Below are 15,470 nucleotides of genomic sequence, written 5' to 3'. Positions count from 1 at the left end.
GATGTGTGTAACGTCCAGAAGGAATTGTTTCCGACCCCAAAAATATTTCAAAACTTCGCCCCGCCCATTTCCGCCCCCACAAAGGACGAAAATCTGTGGCATCCCCAATTTTAAAGATATGAGAAAACCAAAAGCGCAGAATCGTAGAGAATGACCATATCTTTTAAACTGCTGAATCTGAATTGGATCGTATTATTATTATAGCCAGCATCAAGAAAACAATTTCATTTTTTCTCGCCCTATCTCTCTCTAACACACACGTGGCATAGGTGGCTTTGCTTAGAGTAAAACATTAGCGCCTAGATCTCAGAGACTATAAAAGCTAGAGCAACCAAATTTGGTATCCATACTCCTAATATATCGGATCGACACGAGTTTGTTTCAAAATTTCGCCACACCCCCTTCCGCCCCGCAATGGACGAAAATCTGGGAATATTCACAAATCTCAGAGACAATTAACACTAGAGTGACCAAATTTGGTATTCGCACTCCTGTTAGATCTCACTATAAAACGTTTATCTCAAAATTTCGCCCCACCCCCTTCCGCCCCCACAAAGGACGAAAATCTGTTGCATACACAATATTGAGGATACGAGAAAACTAAAAACGCAGAATCATAGATAATGATCATATAAATTAGATTGCTGAATCTGGATCAGATCAGATCATTTTTATAGCCAAAAGGAACAAATCAATTTGCAGTGGCTACGCAGCGCCCGACGTCACGCTCAGACTGATTTTCTGTCTCTCTCGCACGCACTCTTTGTCGTGTCGTTCAATAATAGCGGCGTCTGCCGGAGAGAGCCATACTGACTTAGTATCGGGTATATCTGTAGAGTTGCGGTGTCCGCTGCAACTCACAACGTTCCCCCTCGTTTTTATACCCGATACTCAAAATGAGTATTGGGGTATATTAGATTTGTGGTAAAAGTGGATGTGTGTAACGTCCAGAAGGAATCGTTTCCGACCCCATAAAGTATATATATGCTTGATCAGCATCAATAGCCGAGTCGATTGAGCCATGTCTGTCTGTCCGTCTGTCCGTCCGTCCGTCTGTCCGTCTGTCCGTCCCCTTCAGCGCCTAGTGCTCAAAGACTATAAGAGCTAGAGCAACGATCCAGACTTCTGTGATATGTCACTGCTACAAAAATATTTCAAAACTTCACCCCGCCCACTTCCGCCCCCACAAAGGACGAAAATCTGTGGCATCCAGAATTTTAAAGATACGAGAAAACCAAAAGCGCAGAATCGTAGAGAATGACCATATCTTTTAAACTGCAGAATCTGAATTGGATCGTATTATTATTATAGCCAGCATCAAGAAAACAATTTCATTTTTTCTCGCCCTGTCTCTCTCTAACACACACGTAGCATAGCCGGCTTTGCTTAGAGTAAAACATTAGCGCCTAGATCTCAGAGACTATTAAAGCTAGAGCAACCAAATTTGGTAGCCATACTCCTAATATATCGGATCGACACGAGTTTGTTTCAAAATTTCGCCACACCCCCTTCCGCCCCCGCAATGGACGAAAATCTGGGAATATTCACAAATCTCAGAGACAATTAACACTAGAGTAACCAAATTTGGTATCCGCACTTCTGTTATATCTCACTATAAAACGTATATCTCAAAATTTCGTCCCACCCCCTTCCGCCTACACAAAGGACGAAAATCTGTTGCATGTACAATATTGCAGATTCGAGAAAACTAAAAACGCAGAATCATAGATAACGACCATATCTATCTGATTGTTGAATCTGGATAAGATCAGATCATTTTTATAGCCAATAGGAACAAATCAATTTGCAGTGGCTACGCAGCGCCCGACGTCACGCTCAGGCTGATTTTCTGTCTCTCTCGCACGCACTCTTTGTCGTGTCGTTTAATATTAGCGGCGTCTGCCGGAGGGGAGCCATACTGACTTAGTATCGGGTATAACCGTAGAGTTGCGGTGTCCGCAGCAACTCAAAACGTGCCCCCTCGTTTTTTCTCGCCCTGTCTCTCTCTAACACACACGTAGCATAGGCGGCTTTGCTTAGACTAAAACATTAGCGCCTAGATCTCAGAGACTTTAAAAGGTAGAGCAACCAAATTTGGTATCCACACTCCTAATATATCGGACCGAGACGAGTTGATTGCTGAATCTGGATCAGATCAGATCATTTTTATAGCCAAAAGGAACAAATCAATTTGCAGTGGCTACGCAGCGCCCGACGTCACGCTCAGACTGATTTTCTGTCTCTCTCGCACGCACTCTTTGTCGTGTCGTTTAATATTAGCGGCGTCTGCCGGAGGGGAGCCATACTGACTTAGTATCGAGTGTTTGTAGTGGGGCGGATCGAAGCTCAACTCTCCCACGACGCAATTGCTGTAGCCGTCATAAGAAATGAAAACCGTTATGTTTAGTGGTATATATATAATTATGTGTGTGTATTTGGTTGGACGGTCGCGCGGTAGATCGGCCGTCTGAAGCGGGGGTGAAATCGTAACTGCTTAACTCTATGCCTTATGGTGCTTTTTCTGCCGTGAGCGCCGTGTGGATCGTGGATTGTGGATCCGAGCGCCCCTCCGAGCGCGCGAGAGCGAGTTGGGACCGGGGCGCACGGAGTTGGCACAGTGCGCGGAAATTGTTTACGGCTGGCCTGAACATCCTCCCCCCCCCCCCCCCCCCCCTTGCAGGATTGCAAAGTATAAGGGGGTGGCCTATGGCTGGGCGTACGCCCCGGTGTGCTCTGGACTTGACAAGGACGTCGACTCAGTGTCGCTCCACGGTCGGATAGGCGTGAGGATGCGCAAAACGGGGGTTGCTCTTGAGGAATCTGTGGATGGCGCCGTGGTTCCTACGACGTGCGGCTCGCGGGGAGACGAGTGTGTTGTTCGTCGTGAGCCGATGTAGATGGCGACGGTACAGTCGCGGCTGAGCGGGCTGGACGACGAGGGCGGCGTTTTGCATGGTTCTATTTAGAGGGCGACGATGCTCCCTAGTCTGAGCGGGCCGGACGACGAGACGTGGGTACGTGGAGTAGCGTGTGGTTGTTTTTGCCGGAGTGTTGGTGAGCCAGGCAGTTCCCGCAATACGGGACAGCTCGGAGTTTCTGTTCGGGGCTCAGGAGAAGAAATTGGTGGTAGGTCCGTAGTGGATGGACTCCTTGGCAGATTCGGCAACGGTAGGAGCCAATTTCCCGAGCACGTCGGTTCTCCCTGGTGCGGTTGGCGCGGGGACGTGGGGCCCTATCTGGGTGCGGAGAGCTAAATTGAAATAAAGGCGTCGAAGACACATTAGTAACGATCTTGGAACGGGTGAGAGGCACATTTAAGACATTGGAAATTGCCGCCCGGTTACATAGTCTGGTGAGGCTATGTTGATCTAAGGACGGATTCACCTTCGAGTTCAGGCTTGAATTCGGACCGGAGCGTAGAGCTTTCATACAGTGCATATTTTGGAAATATTTCCGTCGGTCAGGAGACCGTTCGAGAACTTCTGCGGAGGGAGCTGGAAGGAAATTGCTGTCGTAAAAAGACCCCGAGTCTTCTACCAGTGTGATAGGTCGTCTGGAAATTTGACTCGAGAACGATGAGATTTGATTCATCACCTGAGGCACTGGACCTGTGAGTACCCAGCCGAAAATGGTCTCCTGCCCGAGGAGAGAGCCACAGATGTTGGTCAGTGAGCCACTTAACTGAATGGACGGAAGGATATCCGCTCCAATCAGGATATCTATTTGTGAACTCTCATAGAAGGTCGGATCCGCCCATGAGAGGTTCGGCAGGTCTCTCAAGAACCCTTGCGAGATCGGATGTGATGGAATATTCGCGGACAATTCCGGAATAACGTAGGCTGTGGCATTTAGTTGTAAGCCCGGCTTATTCGGAGAACGGAAGGAAAAACTGCAGAGCTTCTTTGACTGAGCGGATACGGCATTATTTAGGCCGGAGACCTGTGCCTGGATACGTTGGAATGGCAATTTGATCATGTCCACAAGACGTTCTGTAATGAACGTTACCTCTGAGCCAGAGTCGATCAGAGCGCTGGCGTGGAAAGTTTTTTCCAGGTGGCAAATATTAACGATGGCCGTGCCTAGGAGGACAGCACTCGTACCGGAGGCGAAATATGACTGAACGTTTGGCTGGGCTTCGGACGAACTTGGATTTTGTACGCTTGGTACTTGTAGATGTAGCTCGGGCCACGCTGAGGAACTTTGTGCCGTTGTGGAAATCGCCTCGCTGGAATTTGCTGGATTGCTACGGTGCAGAAGCGTATGGTGCCGGTCTCCACAAATTATGCAATTGTGGGCGCTTTGGCATGCTCGTATCTGGTGGCCCCTTGCAAAGCAGTTCAAACAAAGCTGCTTTTGCTTAATGTAGTCGGAGCGAGCGCCAGCGGGCGTTTGAAGGAAGTAAGGGCATAACCGGATTGGATGATACTCTTTGGAGCAGAGATCACACGTGCTCCTCGTTTGATTCACTGTGGTCTCGAACGAGTGGGCACTCCTAGGATAAGGACTTCCTTGAGACCGAAACGGATTGCTTCTCGAATTGTCTGCAGTGCGTATGCTCGCCCTGGAGTGGGCCTGAGTCTCCATGCCTGGATGGTCGTCCTCGGTCACTTCGAGAGACAGGTACCGCTCCGCCAGGAACTTGTCCATGGCGTGCCAGGTGGGAATTTCGGACTTGTGCGTCACGGATTGCTCCCAAAGCTCTAAGGTCGTCTTTGGCAGCTTAGCGGAAATTAGGTGCACTAAAACTCCGTCAGTGAAAACGCTGTCTGTGGAGACGTCGGAATGGGTGAGTGTGAGGCACTGCTGACTCGGTACGGATTTGGGGCAGACTGAAAAGAATCTTCAGCTGGGCCTTGAGTATCAGCCTCTTGTTTTGGAAACGCTCACGGAGGGCGTTCCATGCGGACGCGAAACCCTCGTTCGTAAGTGGAGCCTGTGCCACTATGTCGTGGGCTTCACCGGTGGTCTTTTTGTTGAGGTGGAACAGTTTTTCCACTGGAGCAAGCCTTGGGTTTTCTATGTAGATGGCGGTGAACAGGTCTCGGAACGTGGGCCACTGCTGGTAGTCCCCACTGAAAACTTCAGTGTCACATGGAGGGAGGCGGCAACCGCCGGAAGTCGGCACTTGAACGGCCAGTTGCGGCGTGTGAGGGACAGTCGGGGGCTCGAGCTGATCGTTCAGTTCGGCCAGGCATTGCGCGTAGACCGCGTAGCAGTCATCGTACATCTCTTGGACATAAGCTACACCCTCTGGATCCTCTTCCGCCATCGTCACCGAACAGGCCGCGAACTCCGCGTCCACCTTTGCCCACAGGCTTCGGAGTTGTTCTCGATGGACTTGGGAGAGCGAGCGGGTTGGTGTGCTAGCATCTGGTGCGCTGATCTTCTGGTCGAAGCGGGTCAGTCTGCTTGCGGCCAAGGCAAACTTAGAATTTGCGGAACTGGCGGCCATAGTGCTAGGAGCCGTGCGTGGGACTACCGAGGGGAGCAACAAATTCTCGATCGCATGTGGTGCGTGAGCCCTGGACGTGGTCGGACCTCGCTTAGCTGGGGCCGGACGGGAAGATGTGGGCGTAGTGGCTGAGCCGTTGGAGCTGGGTGGATGGGTCAAACTCAGCGAACTCACCCGCTTAAACTTCTTGCGAGATTTCTTCTCAACAGTGGGCATGTTTTGCTGATGGATCTGCGATAACGCGTAGTAGAGTCGCAAAGGTAGGTGAGCGGAAAAGGCGACGTGGAATTTCAGAACTACGAACCGTGGATATGTGGTTTCGGTGGAATTTATTGCGAGTATTTAAATTATGGAAATAGTACACCGTGGCCGGAATATATAGATATAAATACTACGATTGAACTACGGTTGAAAACAATAGACTCTCTAAATGCAGGGTAGCGCGTCACTTGGCGTTCCGTTACAGTCAAGCGCGGCACCGAAAAATATTCTCCCAACAACTACAACGCAGGCAAACGGTGGAGAAGCGAAAGCGAAAAGAAAAACGAAAAGAATGCACCGCTGCTGCTGCTTGTATGTGTGCATGTATGGCTGTAAGTGCTATGTACCGCGGCTTGTGTTGAAGAGATGTCAAACAACGGGTAAAACGGTGGATAACCGTTTTATATACAATATGTATATTATATAGATGTGCAAGAATATGCTAATTTAAAATGCGTACGTATAGATATCTAAGATAAATACATACATATGTATGTGCAGTATGTATGGATCGTTATTTTGTTGGTAGTATAATTAGTTAAATAAGGAGGCGCAGTGATTTGTTATTTTATTTCCTTATAAAACCGACAAACTATGGAACGTTGAGCATGCACGGAATAAACCACAAAAATAATTGCAAGAATATGCCTTTATGTTTGTTGCCAGCCGCTTGGATTGCGTTCCGATGTGTACATGTGCTTGTATGCATGTGCATATGTCAGCAACCAAAGCTCAGCTGGTAGCTGGGAGAGGTAGGAATATATACACTGGATCGGAGGTTGACCGCAGGAGCTTGCTCGGATCAAATTAAACCTTTGGAGAAGTAGGTGGCCACAACCGTTGGCAGAACGAAGTATGGTTTAATTTGGAGCTAGAGCGAGAAATGAATACCTATGTATGTACATATGTATGCCACGGGTACTCGGACTGGGATGGAAAACTCGCACAAAATCACTGCCCAGGTGTTGGGCTTACTTATCTTGAACTTAGAGCGATCCGCCGATGCTGGCTGGGGTAAGCTTCTCCTTATGGGGAAGGCGAAGATCCGGCTCGAAGGACCAATGTTTGTAGTGGGGCGGATCGAAGCTCTCCAATAACGCAATTGCTGTAGCCGTGGTATATATATATATATATATAATTATGTGTGTGTATTTGGTTGGTCGGTCGCGCGGTAGATCTCTATGCCTTATGGTGCTTTTTCTGCCGTGAGCGCCGTGTGGATCGTGGATTGTGGATCCGAGCGCCCCTCCGAGCGCGCGAGAGCGAGTTGGGACCGGGGCGCACGGAGTTGGCACAGTGCGCGGAAATTGTTTACGGCTGACCTGAACATCGGGTATAACTGTAGAGTTGCGGTGTCCGCAGCAACTCACAACGTTCCCCCTCATTATACCCGATACTCAAAATGAGTATTGGGGTATATAAGATTTGTGGTAAAAGCGGATGTGTGTAACGTCCAGAAGGAATTGCTTCCGACCCCATAAAGTATATATATGCTTGATCAGCATCAATAGCCGAGTCGATTGAGCCCTGTCTGTCTGTCCGTCCGTCCGTCTGTCCGTCTGTCCGTCCCCTTCAGCGCCTAGTGCTCAAAGACTATAAGAGCTAGAGCAACGATGTTTTGGATCCAGACTTCTGTGATATGTCACTGCTACAAAAATATTTCAAAACTTCGCCCCGCCCACTTCCGCCCCTACAAAGGACGAAACTCTGTGGCATCCACAATATTGAGGATATAAGAAAACTAAAAACGCAGAATCATAGAAAATGACCATATCTATCTGATTGCTGAATCTGGATCAGATCAGATCATTTTTATAGCCAAAAGGAACAAATCAATTTGCAGTGGCTACGCAGCGCCCGACGTCACGCTCAGACTGATTTTCTGTCTCTCTCGCACGCACTGTTTGTCGTGTCGTTTAATATTAGCGGCGTCTGCCGGAGGGGAGCCATACTGACTTAGTATCGGGTATAACTGTAGATTTGCGGTGTCCGCAGCAACTCAGAACGTTCCCCCTCGTTATACCCTGTTAAAGTTATTTTATTTGTAAGACAGCAGAAGATCAGTATACAGAATTATATGTGCTTCCGAGTAACATACGCAAGAGACAGACGCCGAAAGAAGAATATCGAAATGAGAACATCGATATGAGAACATCGATATGCAGCAGGGCACATGCGCAGTGTTGTTAGAGATCAATATCTAATTATCGTGGCGGTCACTTTGAACACTCCTCCTCAACACAACGCATGTTTACAAACTTTAAATATATGTAACGAATGATGCCGCCCCTGCGGCAGTCCTCTTTGTTGCATGCCACCTGGTAACCAGCTTCAAGAGGCGTGGACGTCTGTCGACAATCTTTCAAATTGTACTGTTTCAGCAACTCTCTAATATACTTCCGTTGGCTGATTGAAATCGCACCCGTACTGCCTTCACGTTTCACCTCAATACCTAAAAAGTATTGCATAGGCCCGATGTCAACCACATCAAATTCTGCTGCGATCTTTATCTTGATATCAGATATATCATCTAAGGACCTAGGACACGCCAAAATAATGTCATCTACGTAGACAGCTATTAGACACATATTTTTACCTGGCTTACAATACAGACAGGGTTCGTTGACAGTCGGTATAAAACCAATGCGTCTCAGCGTTGCATCCAACGTAGAGTTCCACACTCTTCCTGATTGTTTTAGGCCATATATACTTTTGTGAAGCCTCAAAACGTGATTTGGGTGAACTTCGCTGATGAAGCCCTCAGGTTGTCTCATAAAAACCTCATCTTCCAATTCGCCGTTGAGATACGCCGTGACAACATCCATTTGATGTAGGTGGAGACCATGTTCGACTGCAAGTGCAATTATCAACCTGATAGTTGCGTGGCGTACAACTGGTGCAAATGTTTCCTTGTAGTCAATCCCGTAGCGTTGGCTACAACCTTTCGCCACCAGACGTGATTTGAGCCTGTTCACGCTTCCATCCGGATTGGACTTAACTGCGTAAACCCATCTGCATCCAATTGACTATTTCCCGCTAGGCAATTTAGTAAGCGACCACGTGCCGTTCTTCACGAGAGATTCGTACTCGTCCTTCATTGATGCTTTCTATATCTCGCCTTCAGTAGACCGTTCAGCTTATGCGTAGTTTTGTGGAACTTGAACGTCTGCTGCCAGTATCGCATTGAGCATATGATACTGCTTCCTTGGTCGTCCTGGTTTGCCCGTCCGTACTATGGTTGGGCGTCCTGGTCCTCTTATTGGTTCTGGAATTACAAGAATGTCATTACTAGACCTAATCTCCTCCTGATTTTCTGGCTCATTTTCTGGATCTTTAAATTGCTCGCTATCCATTTCGGGTTCAGAGTCCTGGTTTTGTTGAACCTCAATTGATGCCATGTCATTGGAACATGATGCATCTAGTTTGCCCCCTTCAGGTTCTACAAAAATGACATCCCTACTCTCTACGAGTTTCCTGGTTTCTTTACTGACCAAACGGTATGCTTTGGCCGTATCCGAGTAGCCCACCATTATATACTCTAAGCCTTTCTGTGCGAACTTTGATTTCTTTGTTTTATCTAGAGATATCGCTACTGAGCCAAAAACTCTTAAATGCGATACCACTGGCTTTCTACCTGTCCATATTTCAAAAGGTGTCACCCCGCTCAAGCAGCTGCTTGCCACTCTATTTCGCAAATAGGTGGCAGCTCGAATCGCTTCTGCCCAATAGCATTCACTTAACCCAGCATGCAGCAGCATACTTCTTGCCATTTCTACAAATGTTCTGTTGGCCCTTTCTGCAACTCCGTTTTGTTGAGGTGTATATGGCACTGTTAAGTTTCGCTTTATTCCATTTTGGTTTAGGTAATTATCAAAAACGTTTGATATGTATTCTCGGCCATTGTCGCTTCGTAAAACCTTGAGTTTTCTCCCAGTTTGGCACTTAACTTGACTTTTAAATTCTTTAAAAGCCTCGAAAACCTGATCTTTGGTTTTTAGGAAACTAACTGATACATATCTTGAACAATCGTCAATAAATGTGGCGAAATATCGATTGCCTCCCATTGACTGCTTTTGCATTGGACCGCATACATCAGTATGTATTAAGTCTAGAACGCCCTTTGACCTGTTTGTGCTCGATTGAAATGGTTGCACGCAAATTTTACTTTTTGCGCATGTTGCACACACTTGTTTTGGCTTGTATATGCCCTTGAGACCTATTACCATCTCCTTGTTAACCATTTCCTTTAATGCGTCAAAATGTACATGGCCGAACCTATTGTGCCATTTGAATGCATCTGCCTCAACATTTACAATGTTCATACACTTTTCCTGATTGTCCTGAACCATAAACAATCCATTTTCCAGATGTGCCTTTATAACTATTTTTCCGTTTTCAAAAATCATCGCTTGATTTTTCTCAAACACAACTTTTTTTCCATGTTTTAATAGTTTTGTGACCGATATAAAATTGTACTGCAAATCTGGTACCAAGATAACCTTTTCCAGCGTAACGGATCTATCACCGAACTTTACTTGAACAGTTCCATGCCCTTCAGCAATAAGTGATTTACCGCCGGCTACAAATACTTTTTGATTATCTTCCGTGAACGACACAAAGCGTTCCTTGTCACAACATAGATGCGCCGTTGCGCCACTGTCTATGCACCATGCATTTAACATCTGGTCATTTGGCTTAGCTAAATTTAGGATTGGTACATATTTTTCTGGTTCCACTTTGGCATATTCGGTTACGCAAAGCATTGTACCCAATCTTTCCCCGCTTTTACTGTTTGCGCCCTTGTTGTTTGCTCCTTCCTGCTTGCTTTTAGAACGGCATTCCGATTTAAGATGCCCTTCCTTTCCGCACTTAAAACACTTTTTGCCCTTCTTAAAGTTTTTCTTAAAATTGTTGTTGTCATAACTGACGTGTAGTTCCGCGCTACTTGTAATTTCCTTGCTAATGCTATCTTCCTGCCTATTCGCTTCTTCAGAAATTTTTATTTTTAGCATGCTCAAGCTCGGCAAATCATCTCGCGTCTCAATCGCAACAACAAAACTTTCATACGATTAAGGCAAACCATTTAGCAACACAACTGATAAGATCTTTTCATCAACCTTTATGTTGACCTCTGCTAAAGCCTCGTGTACCACCTGGAATTTCCGCAAATATTCCTGTGCACTTATACCATCCGATATTTTTAACGTCAACAATTGTTTAATTAAAAGCACTACCCTTGCTGGTCCTCTTGGCCTGTGAATTTTATTTAGCTTTTGCCATGCCTGTGACGACGATACACAATTTTTAATATTGTTTAGTTGGGTCGATTTAACACAAAGTAAAATTGACGCCAACGCCTTTTGATCCTTTAGTTCAAAAGCTGCACGTTGCTCATTTGTTGCACTTTCACTAAGCTCAATTTTACCACTGACGATTGGCCACAAATCATTTTGTATGAGAACACTTCTCATCAAAACTTCCCATGTGCTATAATTGTTTTCGTCCAGTTTCTCAATATTGAAATTCATATTTCTACTCATTTTTGATACTTATTGTCCCACAGTGCAAAATTTGTGACTGTCGATCGTCTCATGCACAAAGCAACTACGACGACAACACTGTTGTCCGTGGCTTTATTTTGTTTTTTCGTTTTCTTTTAAGTATCCCTCCGAGTTGCTATTTACGCACACACACTCGGGATTTTCTAAGGCTTGGTATACACACTTGAGTCTCCGTTCGCTTTTGTGTTTCTTGATCCGTTGGGACTGCTTTATTTTGGACTATAAACCACGGCAACGGTCCGATTCGCTGCAAAAATCTAATCAAAACGAGGGGGAACGTTGTGAGTTGCTGCGGACACCGCAACTCTACAGTTATACCCGATGTTCAGGCCAGCCGTAAACAATTTCCGCGCACTGTGCCAACTCCGTGCGCCCCGGTCCCAGCTCGCTCTCGCGCGCTCGGAGGGGCGCTCGGATCCACAATCCACGATCCACACGGCGCTCACGGCAGAAAAAGCACCATAAGGCATAGAGTTAAGCAGTTACGATTTCACCCCCGCTTCAGACGGCCGATCTACCGCGCGACCGACCAACCAAATACACACACATAATTATATATATACCACTAAACATAACGGTTTTCATTTCTTATGACGGCTACAGCAATTGCGTTGTGGGAGAGTTGAGCTTCGATCCGCCCCACTACAAACACCCGATACTAAGTCAGTATGGCTCCCCTCCGGCAGACGCCGCTAATATTAAACGACACGACAAAGAGTGCGTGCGAGAGAGACAGAAAATCAGTCTGAGCGTGACGTCGGGCGCTGCGTAGCCACTGCAAATTGATTTGTTCCTTTTGGCTATAAAAATGATCTGATCTGATCCAGATTCAGCAATCAACTCGTCTCGGTCCGATATATTAGGAGTGTGGATACCAAATTTGGTTGCTCTACCTTTTAAAGTCTCTGAGATCTAGGCGCTAATGTTTTAGTCTAAGCAAAGCCGCCTATGCTACGTGTATGTTAGAGAGAGACAGGGCGAGAAAAAACGAGGGGGCACGTTGTGAGTTGCAGCGGACACCGCAACTCTACGGTTATACCCGATACTAAGTCAGTATGGCTCCCCTCCGGCAGACGCCGCTAATATTAAACGACACGACAAAGAGTGCGTGCAAGAGAGACAGAAAATCAGTCTGAGCGTGGCGTAGCCACTGCAAATTGATTTGTTCCTATTGGCTATAAAAATGATCTGATCTGATCCAGATTCAGCAATCAACTCGTCTCGGTCCGATATATTAGGAGTGTGGATACCAAATTTGGTTGCTCTACCTTTTAAAGTCTCTGAGATCTAGGCGCTAATGTTTTAGTCTAAGCAAAGCCGCCTATGCTACGTGTGTGTTAGAGAGAGACAGGGCGAGAAAAAACGAGGGGGCACGTTGTGAGTTGCAGCGGACACCGCAACTCTACGGTTATACCCGATACTAAGTCAGTATGGCTCTCCTCCGGCAGACGCAGCTAATGTTAAACGACACGACAAAGAGTGCGTGCGAGAGAGACAGAAAATCAGTCTGAGCGTGACGTCGGGCGCTGCGTAGCCACTGCAAATTGATTTGTTCCTATTGGCTATAAAAATGATCTGATCTGATCCAGTTTGAGCAATCTGATAGATATGGTCATTATCTATGATTCTGCGTTTTTAGTTTTCTCGAATGTGCAATATTGTGGATGCAACAGATTTTCGTCCATTGTGTGGGCGGAAGGGGGTGGGGCGAAATTTTGAGATACACGTTTTATAGTTAGATCTAACAGGAGTGCGGATACCAAATTTGGTTACTCTAGCCTTAATAGTCTCTGAGATTTGTGGATGCCCCAGATTTTCGTCCTTTGCGGGGGCGGAAGGGGGTGTGGCGAAATTTGGACACGAAACGGTCAAGGTCCGATATCACAGGAGTGTCGATACCAAATTTGGTTGCTCTGGCTCTTATAGGTTCTGAGATCCTTGAACTCATATTTTGCAATTGGCAAAACCAACCAAGAAACCTGTGTGTTAGAGAGAGACAGAGCGAGAAAGAATGAAATTGTTTTCTTGATTCTGGGTATAATAATTATACGATCTGGTTGAGATCTTACATTCTAAAACATATAGTCATACTCTACGATTCTGCGTTTTTGGTTTTATCGTATCTTTAAAAATGTGGATGCCACAGATTTTCGTCCATTGTGGGGGCAGAAGTGGGCGGTGGAAGTTTTGAAATATTTTTGTAGCAGTGACATATCACAGAAATCTGGATCCAAAACATCGTTGCTCTAGCTCTTATAGTCTTTGAGCACTAGGCGCTGAAGGGGACGGACAGACGGACGGACGGACAGACGGACTCGGCTCAGCATCAAAAGCCGAGTCGATTGAGCCCTGTCTGTCTGTCCGTCTGTCCGTCCGTCCGTCTGTCCGTCCCCTTCAGCGCCTAGTGCTCAAAGACTATAAGAGCTAGAGCAACGATGTTTTGTATCCAGACTTCTGTGATATGTCGCTGCTACAAAAATATTTCAAAACTTCGCCCCGCCCACTTCCGCCCCCACAAAGGACGAAAATCTGTGGCATCCACATTTTTAAAGATACGATAAAACCAAAAACGCAGAATTGTAGAGGATGACTATATGTCTTAGAATGTAAGATCTCAACCAGATCGTATAATTATTATAGCCAGAATCAAGAAAACAATTTCATTCTTTCTCGCTCTGTCTCTCTCTAACACACAGGTTTCATGGTCGGTTTTGCCAATTGCAAAATATGAGTTCAAGGATCTCAGAACCTATAAGAGCCAGAGCAACCAAATTTGGTATCCACACTCCTGTGATATCGGACCTTGACCGTTTCGTGTCCGAATTTCGCTACACCCCCTTCCGCCCCCGCAAAGGACGAAAAACTGGGGCATCCACAAATCTCAGAGACTATTAAGGCTAGAGTAACCAAATTTGGTATCCGCACTTCTGTTAGATCCACAAAAGACGAAAATCTGTTGCATTCACAATATTGCACATTCGAGATAACCAAAAACGCAGAATCATAGATAATGACCATATCTATCAGATTGCTGAATCTGGATCAGATCGGATCATTTTTGTAGCCAAAAGGAACAAATCAATTTGCAGTTGCTACGCAGCCCCCGACGTCACGCTCAGACTGATTTTCTGTCTCTCTCGCACGCACTCTTTGTCGTGTCGTTTAATATTAGCGGCGTCTGCCGGAGGGGAGCCATACTGACTTAGTATCGGGTATAACTGTAGATTTGCGGTGTCCGCAGCAACTCACAACGTTCCCCCTCGTTATACCCGATACTCAAAATGAGTATTGGGGTTTATAAGATTTGTGGTAAAAGCGGATGTGTGTAACGTCCAGAAGGAATCGTTTCCGACCCCAAAAAGTATATATATGATTGATCAGCATCAATAGCCGAGTCGATTGAGCCCTGTCTGTCTGTCCGTCTGTCCGTCGTCGTCTGTCCGTCTGTCCGTCCCCTTCAGCGCCTAGTGCTCAAAGACTATAAGAGCTAGAGCAACGATGTTTTGGATCCAGACTTCTGTGATATGTCACTGCTACAAAAATATTTCAAAACTTCGCCCCGCCCACTTCCGCCCCCACAAAGGACGAAAATCTGTGGCATCCACATTTTTAAAGATACGATAAAACCAAAAACGCAGAATCGTAGAGGATGACTATATGTTTTAGAATGTAAGATCTCAACCAGATCGTATAATTATTATAGCCAGAATCAAGAAAACAATTTCATTCTTTCTCGCTCTGTCTCTCTCTAACACACAGGTTTCATGGTCGGTTTTGCCAATTGCAAAATATGAGTTCAAGGATCTCAGAACCTATAAGAGCCAGAGCAACCAAATTTGGTATCCACACTCCTGTGATATCGGACCTTGACCGTTTCGTGTCCAAATTCGCCACATCCAAAGGACGAAAATCTGTTGCATCCACAATATTGCACATTCGAGAAAACTGAAAAAACGCAGAATCATAGAAAATGACCATATCTATCAGATTGCTGAATCTGGTTTAGATCAGATAATTTTTATAGCCAATAGGAACAAATCAATTTGCAGTGTCTACGCAGCGCCCGACGTCACGCTCAGACTGATTTTCTGTCTCTCTCGCACGCACTCTTTGTCGTGTCGTTTAATATTAGCGGCATCTGCCGGAGGAGAGCCATACTGACTTAATATCGGGTATAACCGTAGAGTTGCGGTGTC

The sequence above is a fragment of the Drosophila miranda genome (genome assembly GCF_003369915.1).
Source record: "Drosophila miranda strain MSH22 chromosome Y unlocalized genomic scaffold, D.miranda_PacBio2.1 Contig_Y2_pilon, whole genome shotgun sequence".
NCBI lineage: Eukaryota > Metazoa > Arthropoda > Insecta > Diptera > Drosophilidae > Drosophila > Drosophila miranda.
The sequence above is the reverse complement of the archived record's forward strand: the minus strand, read 5'-3'. Positions refer to the sequence as shown.